The 18,245-nt window shown below is 39.0% G+C and overlaps 1 protein-coding gene across 1 annotated transcript in view; it reads left to right on the top strand.

The window, feature by feature from the left end:
* Positions 1-18,245, top strand: part of LOC135465892 (uncharacterized) — a 58,817-nt gene that overhangs the window by 1,775 nt on the left and 38,797 nt on the right. The gene's annotated exons all lie outside the window — the stretch shown is intronic.

Raw genomic sequence — 18,245 nt, 5'->3', positions numbered from 1 at the left:
ATCTGTAGACTACGAATATTGGGGCGTTGGATGTGAGCTATACAGTTAAATTTGAAGAAATGAATTTTATCATGATGTAATATGGTACCACTCCTACATACATAGCCTCCAGTCGGAGCGACATTGTAACACATGTTGAGCGTAGCAGTCTCGTAAATGTAGCCTATATCGTCGTCCGGCTATTCACCCTGTTGTATAAGATAATGTCGACCACGTTATTTCGCATTGTTATTATTTTTCTAGAAAATGAATACCCCTGTGTTGATAACGGAAATATAAGTCCGATGTAACTCTAATCAATTTTCATTTTCTTCAAGAGCATAGGGCTAAATACCAGTTCGAAGATCTGAAGGAATTTATGCAAATTTACCGAGCATGCACAAGTTCATGGATTTGTCTCATGCCTGGGCGAATTAAGCTAATACAGTTAACACATTGTCAATAAATTAACATCTCTTACTCCAGATGTAATATTTATTTTCGTTCCACAACTTCTATTTCACCGGATGAAAAAAGCGGTTTGGCAAAAGGATTGCATTATGATCCATTAAGGCCGATTCTTGTGTCCACATTATATTACACACGATTAATACACATTTTTGGGCCTGTTTTTACCCAGTTGTAATGTTTGTATACACGGGGCGGTTTGCGTGTGGTCTCAGCAAAATGTTGGTTGAAAAAATGTAGTAAAATGCTATAGCATTACAATCTTCAGTCCATGTGTGTGCTCGTATGCATCCGACTATGAAAACATACTATGACAATACTGTTCTCCATAGGTTCTTTGACAATACTGTCGCCCACAGGTACACATTTTAAAAGGCATTTTGCGACTGTAAATCTGAGGATAGCCGCTTGGCCAAATAGTTCTAGTTTATATATACAGGATACATAATGATCTAAGGTCATTAATAATAATAATAATAATATCTCTAACTAAACTGCAGATGTCCAGTAGAAAACAAAATGTCGTCGATACCTAGGCTGTCATAACTACGATGAAGACAAGGCCTTCCATTCAAGAACGATTTGACTTGAATTTCATCTTACCAGCACGTGACCATCAGACCTTGACAAGCAAAGCGATCTCAGTGTCGCTAATCCCAAGCACCTAAGCATTTTAGGCATAGCTATCTTAGCTTTGCCATGGCTACCAGTACATATTTCTTCTACAATTAGGCCAAAGCAGCGTTGCATATAAATGATGTATATATTGTTTTTATAAATATATGTGACAATAAAGCTCCATTACTGTGTTGAGGAACAGCCTGTTTGCCATGAAACAGTGCGTCACATGATCAGTAGTTTGATTGTTGAGATAGCGCTGACCTCCATAATGAAAGCATAAAGCAAGAGAGATTACTGATTTGTGTTATGTTAGACATCACTGTGAGAAAATCTATAAGCTGTAGGCCTTATAATATATCTGATATGAGGACTGAAATATTCATTTTCGATAATACTATATAACAGTAAAAATCTAAAGCGTTGAGCGGCGAAAAATACACTAACAGATATAATATTATAGACTAGCGACATAATGAATGAATGGAGTTTAACGCCTGATATGAGCTATACAATGTGTATAATATATATTGTTGAAGACTGAAAATAAAACGAACAGAATACAACTGATACATTTACTAATTTAAACAGACAAAAAACTTCGGACATACAACGCCAAATTCATTAAATGCTAACACGATGGTACCCGCAGTAAACGACTGCTCTTCGTCAGCTGCCTAACAAACCTCCTGCCTTAAAACCGCTAATGAACAAACCAGGATAAGTTGTGGTCGAGCTTACTATCTCCTGGGGTCAGGTACTTATTTTACAACCATGGTTTGGAGAACATTGAATTGTTGTGATGCCAATTTGATCGTTTACACGTTTTACGGTAGGCTTAAATTCTACATGTATTTGAAGGTAATTGCACTGTTGGGCTATTATATTTATTGGGTGCAAGGCGAAGAGGTTTTCTCCGGCCAGCCTGGTCTCCTTCACCCATTAAGATGACCCCGTCATATAAGTGAAAAAATTAATAGGATGATAAATGTAGGCAAATAAATAACATGCATGTAATTGCGTATATATCGTTCGCTGTAAATGCTGTCACGACATGTCAGTTCGAATATAAACACGGACAGCTGTCGTTTCGAACAACCTGTTTACGGGGCAGGATGGAAGAACAATACGGGATGTGGTGACGTCGGCACAATGGTCTGCACCCAGTCTGTAACAGATGTGCGATAACCGACGATGCTTTCTGCATAACATGTTCATAGATCGACTGCACTTGACGTCATAAACACACCATCGGTCGAATGAAAAAGCTCGACACTCTTTACTGCGTATGTATCGTTTTCTTTACATAACTGTCATCACTAGCAATCACTAGAATCGCGAACTCCATGGCCACTGGTTTCAGGCTGACGAAGCTGGAAAATTTCTCAGAAAAAAAAGACTTGCTAAATGAAAAATGGCCTATCTGCACATGATAAATGGTTAAAAATGTCTTTATAATCATTTTCACCGATATATCGACTTTTCTGACATCTCATAACTGCAATGGATTCATTTGAGAAAGCAATAAACATTAATGTTCGTTTGACATTTTAGACATTTCACAGCACTGAATCAATGCCTGTGCAGAATTGTCTGCAAATAGAAAATATTTACATAATCCTAGCAATTTCAATACTTCGAAATATATCAACAGATTGTGTGGACAGATCCTGAAAAAATGTCACTCAAGAAATTACTTTAAAATGCATTTGTTGCCCGTTATACAGATACGATCCATTTTGTTTAAGAAAAGTGGACAACATATTGCTTCTAGTGAGAAAAAAATTCCGTGAGCACAGTCTGATTGATGTCTTTACCTGATTGGTGTTTAACGCCATATTCAAGAAGTTATCACTGGTATGACGGTGTAGAAAACCCCCAGAGTGCTCGATACAAACCGCCTAGCTCTGGATTCGAACACGCGACCTCACTGGTCAAGGGCCGAAGGATATTTTAGTTTCCGTTAACTGGTTGATCATGTCTCCTGGCATGACATTAGCCCCGATGTTGTTATGCTGTTATAAATAGCTTCAATAGATTCATCGATTATTTATGTGGCGGATGCTGATTAATTAACGTTATACTTAGTAGTCAAACTAATTTCCAGCAAATTTCCCACAAAATGCACTCAACAGCATTGCTAATTATACATTGTTTTAGACTTTTCCTCAATGGCGTCAATGTCTTCATTTCCTAATTTCCCTGGGCGTATTTTAAAATAATAAATCAATTCTTTCTCTAGATATTGTCAGTTCGGATCAAGATAATGTGAAATACCTGTAAAAAAAAAGGTTGCGTGTGAACACAGTCCCGGAGATTAAATCTATTCGATAACAGAATTTCAACATGTGACAGGGCATGGAATTTCTGCTATATGTCATATAGTTTGGCTGGGAGAAAGCTGTAGAATGTTCCGAAAAGAGAATGTTCTAGGAAAAAATTTGATTTAAAATATTTAAGAATTTAAGAATATTTTAAGAATAAACCGGGCCACTAACCGGGTCAACCGAGCCATCAGCTGGTTTCTACTGGGCGTACGAAGGTACATGTATGTCAAACGTGCTTAACACCAATGCGGTCGCTGTGAGTTCAAGTCCAACTAATGTTGGCTTCCTCTCCGGTCGTACGTGGGAGGGTCTGCAGCAACTTGAGGATGGTCGTGGGCTTCCCGCGGGCGCTGCCCGGATTCCTCCCACAAAAATGCTGGCCCCCGCCGTATAAGTGAAATATTCTTGAGTACGGCTTAAAATACCAATCAAGTAAATAAAATAAAATACAGGAGTGAGTTTATTAATGACTATTAATCAAATACCATATATTGAATTCACGTCATGTTGTTTACCTTGGGGCGTTTAAGAATCCGCCATCTGATGCTGTAGTATTTGTATAATGTGCAGACAATAAAGACACGTATCTGGTTTCCCACCGGACATCCAGGGTACAATTTCACTTAGGTTGCTTTCATTAACTAATGGTATCTTATAGGACAACTGAACATTTTTGTGTATTGTATGAAAGCTATACCTGGGTATACATAAAGAAGACATATGAAGATACAAGACGATAGGGATGGTAGACGCGTTATTCCAGATGCTTTTCTTTGAATGTAGGCGTGGGTTCAATCCCACCATTGGGCAAGAAATTGAAATTGAACGACATAACTTACTTTAACTAATTTGAAGTCAACAGCACAGACATTTCTAGTGAAAACTAAAATATATATTATGAGTGTGCATTAGTTGTACTCAACCACTGCTCTTCAGTTCTGATTTGCACCAAGATGCACTTGTTTAGCTTGCGCAGTAGGAAGTATCGAGGCGTGCTGTGTCTTCAAAATGCACACGTTCCAAAGCCTGGTTTAACCAGTCTCGTGCCATAATGCCTCGCAGCCGCACAAAACTATGCAGAATTCAGCATAAGTCTTTGGTGACCTTTATTTAATGAGAATGTGTCAATTTTTCACCACAGATAGGGTTATATTATTTCTAAAAGTTCACGTGTACTTTGCAATCTGCTATTACATCTACAGTGACATGATTATAGATCTCTAAATACAATGCACTCAGGTTCTCGTGTTCAGCGATATGTTAATAAATATATTCGGCGAGAAACATAGTGTGTATATTAATTATTAATGGAGATTGTTTTCCATTATGACAAAATCTGTAGCAGTATAATATCGTGAAACACATAATGCAATACCAGCACATAACACGATAAGATGTTGTAAGCGAGGACTAGGATACCAAACAAACATGTGCATGCTGTTATCTTTCGTATTATATCATATAGTTTTATAAAGCTTATTCATTAGGCTGAAGTCCTTCGATGAATTTCTTGCAAATTATGCATTTCCACTAAAATTCCCTGCTGGTATATTTTCTTTAATACCCCAGTGCAGGCACTGGCATGTGTCTAGCTATTGTAAATTAATTTTATGGAGTGTCTACCTTCCGGACCACTGCCATACATCACTGAATTTACGGCGTTTTTTTTTTTTCAAAAAACTGGGCATTTTAGAACTGCTATTTAAAGATACACACGTATTTTTGATATTCTCATTAAATCACATGTCTGCCATACCCATTTCATCATTAAGCCGCCTCCACGTTGTCATAATGTTAGCTTTTTTGTAGAAGATGTCTGTACATATGCATGGTTCACGAACGGCGGCAAAATGATCTTCTTGGAAGATGTCTTCAGTCATGTCGCATTCCAGTATTAGGTCAGGCTGTATATTCATCGTGTTGCACAAAATCGCCACGTAGGATGTCTTTACAGTAGCATTCAAACCGCTACTGAGATATATGTCATGATCTTTGAGAACTTATAAACTAACATTTGTACATGATTTCAGTACTGATTCTACAACATCCCTTGTGCCTTTTCATTGTAAGCTGTTGACAGTTTCTCTCTAAATCTGTCGCAATGTCGTACTCAGTATACCGTCTTAGTTCTTTAGTAGTTCGTGTTGAAAGTAGTTTAAGAATTGACGTTATACTTAGTAGTCAAGCTAATTTCCAGCTACGTTCCCACAAAATATAAGAACGTCATTGATAATTTTACGTTGTTTTAGACTTTGTCAATGTCTCCATTTTCCTGGGCGACTTTTAAGACTGAAGCAATAACTTTGTCTTGATATTATTGGTTCGGATCAAGATAATGTGAAATACCTGTAAAAAAGTTACGTCTGAACACAGTTCCAGCGCTTAGATCTGGCTACAGTTAAAGAGGCCAGAATGTGGCAAGCAAGTGGCAAGCATGAAAATTCCTGGTGATTTCGTGCAAAGCGTAACGCTAAAACAACAACACGCACTTTGACATAAGTTGGCTGTTGTTAGTCACACACGAATGGAGGGCCCTCCGGTTGTTTACCAGAAGGCCCATCATAGTTGATGGCTGATATATGAAATGCTGTTTTGAAGCCGAGGTTGTTTTGAGGGGCATTTTTCATACATTGAATGTTTGTGTATTGTGTGACATGTTGAAAGTACTGCCTTTAAAACAGTACCATTCTTCAATCCAAAATGGGAACGGAGTTATTTGTCTAGGTTACAGCAAAATGAAAAACAACGACTGTGTCTTAGGACTAACACTACATAAAGTGACATATACTTTCGCTGCAGATGTTGTCAGTCAATAAAGTGCTATCATCGCTGTTTCTGATTACACTTATCCATTAACAGTTTGAGGTCTGTCAGTTATACCACACTGAGCTATCTTCTGGATGTTGGCATGCCGTAAATCCAAGACGAAGTGTCGTATGTTTATCTATGACAGTTGTGCATCTACCCGTTAAGTTATTATGACTATTCAAGTAAAACAGCAGCGTGCTGCCAGTTTCCTTTTTGTTGTACCACAGTTTCCTGTCAGTGAACATCTGGGACTGTTCGCCGTGATCTGGCGCCGTGCTATTTGCTCAGCGATGTGCTATCGATTCTCGACATGCACTGATGGTACAGCAATGCTCTTTGAAGTGTGCCACTGTGCATGTAAGATAGCCTGCCAACAATAGCTCAATCGACGGATTCAAAAAAGACTAAAATGAGTCTATGTGATATGTTGTCTGTGGGTTCAGCCTGGAAGCCATCCTGGAGAACCAGCCATAGTGCAGATCCCGCCTCACCTCGGGCTCGTTTGATCAATTATAAATAAATTATTCCGAATCATACCGGAGATATTACAGTTTTAACATTAACTTAATTACATGGCGTGTGTTTTATTCATCGGCCTTGTGTTTGTATATGTCGTCCGCTATATTGCTTGTCGCCAACCAGGTAGAGTCCATCCAATAAATGTCAGCTCCGTGAAGTGACGTGGTAAATACTGAGATATTCAAACCAGTTTGGAAGAATGATCAAAAGAATGTCTTCTCTGACGTAAATTGATGCCGGTAATTAACATTGAGATATACAGAAGTGCTATGAATTTGCGAAGTTGTAGCTTTGAATCTAGCTCTCGAAATCGCGCCTGCGGCTTTCAGTCAGGTGCGGTCGTAACTCATGTGCTGAGTCCGTAATCTTGACCGCTACCACATCACTGAAATATTCCTAATGAAGCATACGCCTTTCAATACAATCAAATAAATAGAAATAGTTTTGAAACTACGTTTGGTCAATCCTAACCATGACACTTCACGTGGTGGTGTATTTCGTGTATTTAAAATGGACAATGGAAGCTGGGGATATATATTTCCAAATCCAGGGTTGTTAGGGTTGCTAATAACAACAAGCAAGCAAAAAGTGGTCCATTCTAGAAACAAACCTATCATTTAAGCATTTACACGAACAGTTAGAATAAAATCCTGACTCCGGTAAATTGAACAGAGGCAGTATTTAACTGGTTGCGTGTGATCATTATGATTTGTCGGCTATCACACTGCCGTCGCTGCTCTGAGTTTACTCTGTGTGCTGTAAGCTTTGCTATACATACTTTAAAAATCAGCCGTTCTAAGTCTCCCAGTGTGTGGTATCAATCATATTTTGAGGGTATTATCCCGTCTGCATTATTGAAACATTTTAAAGAATTACAGTATAAATCCCCACAAATTCAGATAATAAAACCGTTGATCATTCACTCCGTTGATCTTCAGTGCTCATCAGATTGTGTATATCGGTTACTTCTTCTCCAAATATTTGCTCACAAATTCGGGCATTATTTGAACTGGTCCACCCGTTAATCTTAAGCATTCATCTAATTTATCAGTAGGCCTACTCTTCTTTAGAGTGGTCATAGACCATTCCTTTTACATGATGTCTCTCATTTAACATCCAGCACAGAGATAAGAGTGTGGGGATTTTGCTTTTATAGAGGATGTTGAGGTCAGTGTAAGGTCAGTGGCATATACGTATGCTTTGATCAACCTGTATTATTCTAATCGCTCCGATGACCGGGCCAAGCTGACGTTAGCCCTTCTGCTGGGAACCAGCAGGGATCACCAACCTGTTTTCTGCTCGATGTCAGCTGGCGCTAATGGTGATCGGGCTTAACTCTCTAGGTAAACAGATCAATTAGCTTTGAACAATGGAGAGTGGGAAGTCAGTGCGAACATAAACCGTGCGCCCTCAACACTCCCAGGAAATCAATTATGCTCTAATGAAACGATTGTCACCGCCCTGTTGTGTGCATACACCAGATAGCGATGGCCTCTGTTGTCTCAACATGTACATAGATTACTGAAGAAATCTTCTTCTAACGACAGAGTGAATTGTGACCGACTTGGACGCCATACTCACTTCGTGACGCCATACAGTTATTGTCGGGCTGTATAGAGGCCCCTTTGCATTCTTTCCATGCTTTTGTTTGTTTATTCATTTGTTAGCATTTCAACACAATTCTCCTTCAGTAACATCATACTCTCCATGCTGTGCGTCTTAATTATATCTAATACATTTCTGTTATCAGTGCATTTTTGTGTTCACTTAATTTTACTTAAACCACGGTGCTATGGTGCTGGTATGTTGCTACATCTTAAGCGTTTGCACGAGCAGTTAGAATAAAACTCCAACTGAGGTAAAATTGAACAAGAAACCGGATTTAACTGGTTGCGTGTGATTATTTTCCAACTATCACACTGTCGTGGCTGCTTTGGTTTATTCAGTGCTCCGTAGTGCGTTATCTAAATCATTGTTCGCCAGTTTTTGTGATTTCATTTCCGGAACCTTGCTTGTTGTTGTTGCATATAGGAGATTGCGTAAGCAAAACTATATCTGTGCAACATTATTAAATGATCATTGAATAAACTTTTACCCTTTCACTTACCCTAACACCATACTTTGCTGCTTGATATACTCCTTTATTTCTCCAGGTGCTGGGGGCGTGTAAATTGCTACTAATTATTCATTTACATGAACAGTTAGAATATAACTCTGGGTATGACTGAGGTAAATTGACAAGAGGACGTACTTCACCGGTTACGTGTGACACTCGTCGCCGGTCTGGTTTTACTCTCTTTTGGTGTACACCTATAATTATATCTAATTCACTTATAGCGCTTTCAATATTAATGACCTTCGTAAATACACACACTCTGACAAGGGAAGTATTCCTTACGTCACACATCCACGACCATCCAGAGGTTGCTGAGAGTCCTTCCCACGTACGGCCGGAGAGGAAGCCAGCATAAACTGGACTTGCCTTTGTATAAGAAGCGCACTCTTAAAGTCTATCCACAGACAATTCTGACGAAAAGGAATGATTCTTACTATATTAACTTGTTTTTTTTCATTATGTCAGGTAACTCGAATGGCGGTATTAGTAATGTTCGAAAATCGTGTTTTTGTTTTTGTTTTTTTTTTTGTTTTGTTTTTTTTTTGTTTTGTTTTTGTTTTGTTCTTTTTGTTGTTTTTTTTTTTTGTCGACCAGCAAGAGTACAAAAGTAATGCAAACTTATAGTATCGGCAAGACCAAATGTCATAGCGGATCTTATAGCTCTCTCATTTACTTATATTCATTTTAACACTTACGACAGTGCCTCCTGGCGAATAGATCAGCAGTGCAAACATTTAAATTGACAGTCGATACCAAACGGACCAGGTCAATAATCGCAAGGCTAATTCCCCAAAACGACGAATAACACCAACCACCAAAGAACTAAGAAAGTATATAAAGTACGGAAATGGGACGGAATCGTGCAAAGAGAAGAAGTCAAGACTTATGGTATATTCTAGGCGACTGAGTGAAATTAGTATTCAAATCGTGTGCCATGATAGAATATCAGTTAGCAAAATATGTATCTGAGTTGCGCTTTGATTGCAACTGTTCATATATCCAACGTGCTGATCTAATTCAACACGATGAATATACAATCGCTAGCCCCGGCTTAAGCGGAATTAGACACCATCATGAAGCAGAGCACGCTCTGTCCATATTTATTTACAAGAGAATTATACTCATTGTAAAACTTAAGAAACTTGGAGTGAAGGAGTTTGATTGAAAAACTTTGTTACGCTAGTTTTTGCAGTTAGAACTTGTGACTTTGGCCTTTGCACAAATATAGATCCAGATAAGATGTACCATTTGGAGAGTCTGTGGTTTCCTTTAAATCCAAGGAAGCTGGATAATTATCCCTGACAGCGTTTTCTATATACGGATTCTTTAAAGACATATGGCACAAGTTGTATTCTTCGTTAAAACGCTCATATGTCGCAAGCTTTAACTTAGGACTCGAGTTGCGACTTGCTGTCTTTAGTGAAATAGTGGCCAGGAAAAGAGTGAAGCTTTTCCTCAGGTTTGTTTTGTCTTTGCCCCACATATAAACCTGACTCCTGGATGCTATGAATGAAATAAACCAGGTTTACGGCATCAAACGCTAATCGAGCAAATATATATTCATGTTTCTTAGTCATTCGTTCAGATGTACCGCTTTGCTTTTCTATTGGTTACAAATGTTGTTTCCATTGAAAGAGTGCAATGTTGCTTAACAGGTTGCAAGCCTTGTCTCCCCTTGTAGAGGGTTGAATGATTACGTGTTACATGAGCGCATTGATTTTATTCATTATTTATGTAGTAAATTTGTCAACTTATATATCCCCTGACTTTCGCGTGGTACAATGCCATACTACCACAGACAGCTTGCACTTTTCTCTGTACAACATATCAAAAAATCAACCTAGCATGACCACCATTTTAGCCGTGTCTCCTGGAAGTGAAGTCAAAGCATTTTGTCACCTCCATGGGGTGGGTAGTAGTACTGGGCAAAAACTTTTCAGTTCTATCCTAAACAGTCTAAATTCTGATATATATTTATCTAGGTGTAAAATAACAGTGCAGAAATTTATATTTCATCCACAACTTAAAATGTCTGCTGGGCAGTATTACCCAGTCAGTGCTCCTTCACTCTTCAGGTGACAGGCAAATCTTAGATCCAATGCTCCGAATTGCGCATGTGCAACCTACAAGTGTTTGTCCACTGTTTATTTGTGTTATCCTGATAGATGGACGATCCACCACACTTGCTGATAAAACATTATCTTAGTTTGCAGGTTGTTCTACTAAAAATCTCATTGTTTGAGTTCAACAGAAAGAGCAGACGGGTTTATTTCGGATACATAATGTAATTAACTGTGTTCAGTAGTAAGTCAATATTAGCAGTATTAAAACCTGTTTCAATCCATGGTTTTGATTACCACCTACAAGTACATGCGTGTGGGAGGTATATTTGCACGAAGCTTGTGTGCAAATTGCCTTAGAGAAACTGGCCAATCACCAGTTTCACAATTTACAGAATCAAATTACATATATGCACGTAAGTATTTGCATAAGCGTATTGTTTATCTTACTTTATTTTACATCAGCGCAGGCTAACTATACCATTCCGTCTGGACGTTAATTTGAGTCATTTAAGCAAATGTTTAAACGAATCTGCATACTGTTAGCCTGTGGCATACTTATGTAACATTTGGAGCTTTTGAAATTCAAGCGAACGTCCTAGCTTAGCTGGCCGTGTGCTCATATATATACACATGTGTGGCGCACACAGTAAGACTATCGCGACCCCCTCAAGCCTACACGCCATAGTCTACATTATTGATGTATACTGTCTCAGAACACGCGACATGACGTGATCCAGCTAACGAACGCGCCCTAATTCAACCCTCAATTCTATCTCCAAGGGGATTGTGCTCTACCGCAGTATATATGTGGCTAAGCCATCATGTAGCCATCGGGGAGCTGTAGGCCTACCACACTGTACGGAGGGTCCACGGTGAAAACACGGGAGGCTGCTCGCCTGTATGTAATACATATGGAGGAGGTGATGAAGATGGGATAGACGGCGCTGTGCATATCAGAGAGAAGGCAATCGGTCATACAGTTTGGAATCCAATCAAGATATATAAGCAGTGTTGACATCAAGTCAGTCCTCATTTATCCCAAGTACCAAGAGATTCCGCAAGATAATGCGTAGATGTGTGTATACCTCTCATCGATACACGCTTCAGATTTCTTAGCCGTGTATATTAGCCATGCAGTGAAGAATCTGCTACATCAAGTAATGTGCCGAACTTCAACATAGACAACCCTTTGGAACAGTCACCGTTTCCATCTTGGGATAATGTCATAAAATTCGCCCAACTTTGGCATAGATAATCCTTTTTGAGCAGTCAAGGTTTATATCTTCGGATAATGTCACGAATTCATATTCATAGAGAAATTGCAAAACTAGGTTAATAGCTAAATAGCTAAATAAAAAGATAAATATTCCTGTAATCTTCGAGCACATGAAACCTCCTTGAAGTGATACTGAGCGATCGGGTTCTTGTTTTGAGAATCAACCAGGATTTTTGGAAATAAGGATTTTAAAAATAAGAGTTTTTAGGTACACATGCAGGTGAAGGTTTTGCTTTGTCAGAGTTACGGTTTAAAAGGATGTATACAGAATCAATTTTAAATCCATATGACAACCAGAACTGCTGTTAGTGTTCAATCCTATGGGGACGTTTTCCTATTTCGTTAAAAATGGCTTCCTTTGTGACGCATGTCTAGCGTAGACAGTCATTCTTACATCTATCCGATTGGTATTCCTGATGCTTGTGTATTTAAGCCAGAGTCGGGGCTTCTCGGCAAAAACATTCATTTCCACCATAGATATCAGGTGCAGAGTCCATTCTGTACGTCCTTCGTATACTGGTTTCAAAGTTGTTAGTGATCGTAGTCCGATATTACACATCACAGATGGGTTGGAAGACATGGCATCGAACTTCGGTCTTTTACACTGATATATGAGCAATACATTATTTACAGACTGTCTGAGGAATCTGTCTAATTACTGAATTGATAAGTCGGCTCATAATTGTGGCTTTCATGTTAGCATTGGGAATTTATGATGCGGTGTCAGGTAACAAAGGATATGGTCCAACGGAATAATAGGCTGACTGTCATAACTGAAAATCATCCTTGGTAATTTTGGTCAATACTTTGATTCGCATCATTTATTCTTCATGTCCCGTCTTTGAAGATGATTGTGTTAGTTGTGCATGTATTACTTCGTGTGGGTGAACGAAGGTTCATTTGTCTCTCTCTGTCTCTAACTACCTTCCTGTGTATTCAAAGTATATGTAAGTCTGAATCATACATGTCGGCTAAAGACTGAACCCCATATCTTACTAAGAACTCTAGTTATGTATAGATTATTTCAGGAAAGCAACTGACATTTATAACAGAATGACTTGCTACATCCTCCCTTAGCTAACAGTTTCAGCTATCTTCAATCAATCTAACAATTAATCAATCAATATACAATCCACACAATCGGCAAATATCCTATGAAATACGTTCACTAGATATTTTAATGGCAATATGAGTTTTATTAAAGATGCAAGATACAGGCCTCGAAATCTAGTCGTGACCACTTTGAAACTGTTTTTGTGTTAGTTTACACACCTAGTAATTAATGACCAAAACTCAAACAATGATGTAGCAGATAATGTTTTCAATTTTCTTGTATAAATACCATTATATTTTGTTTCGTTCGCTTAATACCAAATGAGTTTAGGTTCCGGAACATTTTGATGGGCGAAACTCAACTATTTCAAATGCTGATCTACACATCCGACAATTTATAACCAAAATAATGACAGAACACTCTCTTTCCTTGTTCAAATATAACAATTTTTATTTCGTTTGATTGATACCAAGCAAGATAAGATTTCAGAATATTTTGACTCTTGAAACACAACCGTTTAAAATGTACATATCCGTTAATTTATAACCAAAAAAAATGTAATAAAACTATGAAAAATACCATGATTTAAAGCATTATTCGTTGGTGAATTGCTCCCTTTGGCCCCAGTGGAAGGGTAATGTATATATACTGGCCTTGAACAAGCCTTGTTACAAAGTGGTCAGCCCGGCACCACATTATCTCCTGGGCCATCTGACACCTGCACTCATTCGCAGCTGTCTGTGTGATATATATGCTGCATTATTTATGCAGAATGCTATATTGTATTCATATGAAGTGTCCTCTGGGAAATTAAGCCGGTGTGAAACACATTATCTCTTCCCCGCCAGTGAGCAATCCATTTTGAACAACAGCAATTTTTGCCATCGACAGTGGTCAACTTCTGTTCTTTTACAGTGGCGATATTGTCGCGGCAAACAGTTCTCTGTACTCTCCCATATACAAAGCTGTCTGTTCAATGCGGCTTTTGTATCCCATATTATAACCCTCAAAACTCATCTTTACACCTCTACATAGGATTTCATTGCCTAAACACGTGCGTTAATGATGAGCATATGCTTTCTTCAGTTCAACAGCTCGAAGTTTTTTTAAAAGGAAGCCTACATTCAGAAATCGCACCAAGGCAGTACCGATATTTGCATCTGTCTTTCCGGTAATGTATTGTAAGAGCTTTATGAAATATGGGAACTCAAGAGTTTTTTCTTCAACTTTTTGTATTTTCTTTAAACCTTGTATCGAAACGTCCAGGAGAAGTACGACAGGATAACGCTGATCGTGGATGTCGTGGGAATTTATCAATGCATCCATTCTATGGTGTAGTTTTCTGTCTCACATTGAAACTGGTTTTCTCTTTCACATTCAAACAACTTTTCTCTTTCACATTATGGTTGGTTTTCTCTTTAACCCTGATACTGTTTTCCTCTAATATACTGAGACAGGCTTTCACACTGAGACTGGTTACATTGAGACGAGTTTTGTGTCTTACGCGGAAATTGGTTTTCTCTGTCTCACTTAGACAGGCTTTCTGTTTCACATTGAGACAAGTTTCTTGTCTCTCATTGAGACTACTTTTCTCTCTGATGCCTGGACCAGTTTTCTGTCTCACAGTGGACGTCTCAGTGTGATACTATTTGTCTGTTTTACATTGCGGGTATTTTCTGTCTCGTTGACGGGCCTGTTTCCAACCATTCAACACGTCAATTTTCTTTCCTTTTTTTCCTCACTGGTTCCGTGAAATTATCTATTAAGTACTGTTTTCTGACGATGGCGCTTGGTAACCTTGCACGCCAAGGTTCAGCAAATACCTGTTTTAAAGAATATATCACTGTCCTGCCTGATGTGGGCTACATAGGGAACACAAGTAGAACAAGGCGTTCTTTAGCTAAGATCAACGGTGTAAATAATTCATCGTGTGATTAAAGCTTAACGGTCGTTCTTATCTCGGTTTATGGAGATAGTGCTAAATCATCCACAGGGACAGTGCTAAAAGAAGCACAGAAGCTTCAAAATTCCTGTCCGCAAGCAGCAGCACCAAAACGCCAGCTGTATCACAGTCACAAAAATGCATTTTGATTTAAATCAAATGAAAACTGATAAATGAGTTTTCGTTGTCAACATTCAAATACGGACTCATATCCGTAATAACCACAAACTCACTTACCATATTATAATTCATCACGTAATATTAAATACCAAGACAAATTCAGGCGGACGCTTTGCTTCGAAGCTTTCTGGTGGATTTTCACGACTCATCAACGTGTGGACCGTCTCAAAATATCACCGACTTCGTGTCGTTTCTTGTCGAGATATATGATTTAACTCATATACGCGTTGATCAGTCCTCCAAAGGACTATTTGAATCTCTGTGAGAAATAAGTGTGTACCAACACGTGGATTCATCGATGTACATATTAATTTATTTTTGTAATAAGAATCAACACTAAAATTAAGATTAAATTAAGACAGTGATAATGTCGGTGGAAGATTTTGGAAAACCTGTGATCTGTTCGCCAACGAGAGGTATATTGCAATGGACAAAAGGCAGATAAGAAACCCCACAAACAGATCATTTTCGCTGGCCTGTCTTTAACAGGACATTGAAATCAATACAAGTTTTTGCTAATACTCCCACGTATTCTCCGAAGAGAAGAATTGTATCCGGTCTGATATTGCCTTTTTGCTGGTTGCCCACTCCCTATAGAAAAGAGACGAAAGACCATGAAAATTAAACCGTTAAACACCCACTCTTAAAACCCGACGAAAGGGCTATTCATCCTGTTGGATAGGCCAATAAACATAAAGGAGCACAAATTAAGAGATGATGGTTAAATTGAAGCTGTAGCTTAAAAGCTGTCTTCATCCAAACTTTGGAACAAACGTGAATTCACTTATAAATGTGAAAAATTAACGAACTGAACAGCGAAAAATTGTCTTGAATGTTTTGAATGTCTGAAATGTCATACAAATGTTTGAAATTTCCTTTTTTCCGTTTGTTTTTGGCGCTCAGTTTTCCTTTGCCGCCATTGCAATATATGGCGAAAGCCAATAGCTAAACTTTTCCTGTACTTGATCTGTTCTCTTGAATTTCTCAATTACTCTGCGTCTGTCAGGTTTATAGGTGTAAGGAATTAGAGTGCTTGTCATAAAGCTTTAAGAACCTTACAAAACCTTAGAAATCTCCTGATTTAGAGCCCCAACGGCATTAGCGGGTGATGGATTCGATCCTATGACCCTTTGGTCAGAGGCCGATAAAATGTGTTATATACCAACGCTATATTATATTGGGCCAAACATTTTTTACCAAGACATTTCACAGACAGGTTTGAACCCGCACTTCCTGACTTATGAAAAATCACCTTTACCACTCGACCACGGCCTGGACCCCAAAACAGCAGGTGGCCCCATGTCTAACACATATAACTGATCTGTCCATGACAAATACCACAATGATATGCGAAATGGATGCTCTTGCTCGACCTGTAGCAACGTCTAATCACCTGAACAGGTGCATAAGACTGATGGATGTAGAGATCATTTTCCATGTGATTCAGTCGTGAAATAATGATGAGAGAAATAGGAGAATGATGTAGGACGCCGTCACAAGGACGAAAACAGCTTGACAAATGGCCGTTTCTCATAATGTGAGTTTTAAACGCATGGATCACAGATGGTGGTTAGAACGGCATTAATTCAAATGAACATGATTATTATACCAGCAGTGTAATGGTGGTTATAATGGCTTAGTGAGTGAGTGAGTGCTTGGGGTTTAACGTCGTACTCAACAATTTTTCAGTCATATGATGACGAAGGAATCTTAGGGTGCATGTATGTGTAATGTGCCTCCTTGTTTCAGGACGGATTTCCACCACTCTTTTATCTAGTGCTGCTTCACTGAGACGACTTACCGAAGGCAAGTAAGCCGCCCCGCCCGAGCCATTATACTGATACGGGTCAACCAGTCGTTGCACTATCCCCTTCATGCTGAACGCCAAGCGAGGAAGTTACAACTTCCTCTTTTAAAATCTTAGGAGTGACTCGATCGAGGATTGATCCTGTATCTACCGGTCCCGAAGCGAACGCTCTACCAACTGCTGATGGCTTAGTCACGAAGTCACACGAGATGCGGGTTCCAAAACAGTCGACCGGTCCCGATGGCTCAGTGGTAGAGTGTCCGCTTAGCGGAGCTGTAGATCCATTGTCAACCTTGGGTCGGATCACACACCTAAGACCTTAAACCAGGAGGCTGTAGTTTCCTCGCCTGACGTTCAGCATTAAGAGGATAGTGCAACAACTGGTCGACCCGTATCAGTACAATGGCTCCTCTTACTACCAAAAGCTCAGACTGGGGGAAAACGGTGTACTGCTCAAAAAAACATCTAGAATATCTTCCTTATAAGAGAAATAAGACGTCATGACAGTGATTTCATTAAAAGGTTTTATGTAGCAAAATGAAATCCAATGTTCTCAAGGCGTGTAATACAGTATGGTCTTGAGACTTTTAATTTGCTGTTGACGAGCTTTTGAGTTCACCGTGAAAATAAGCACATCCGCGCTCATAATGTCCACTGAATTGTTACATCTAGCATATTCATGGTGTGGTCAAATATATATAGCCCCTCCATTATCGAAATTAGCGCGCTAAACTACGTACAGACACGAAACGTTGAACACAAAAGCTGTCTCGTTGGCGACGGTTGATTTCGCTAAACGATGTTTTGATGAGGTATCCTGATATGTTATTGGTTTTCTTCAGATATCCCCTTACCTTACACCACCTCGGACTGAATGCGTAATTGAACTCGTTGCGTTTGGAAACGCGGCATCCAGGCGTCAATCTGGCCATTCCGTTTTTGTGATGGAGAAGCTGTCACATAACGGTAGAATTCATGTTTTGCGATGCAAATTGCGGAGATTCTAAACTGAGCGTGTTTTGGGTGGATTTTTTCATTAATAATTAAGGGCAGGAAACCAAAGCTTCTGATTAATGTAGTTTTCGGCG

This window comes from Liolophura sinensis, chromosome 5 (assembly GCF_032854445.1).
Source record: "Liolophura sinensis isolate JHLJ2023 chromosome 5, CUHK_Ljap_v2, whole genome shotgun sequence".
In the NCBI taxonomy this organism is placed as follows: Eukaryota; Metazoa; Mollusca; class Polyplacophora; order Chitonida; family Chitonidae; genus Liolophura; species Liolophura sinensis.
This window is presented reverse-complemented; position numbering and strand designations above follow the sequence as displayed.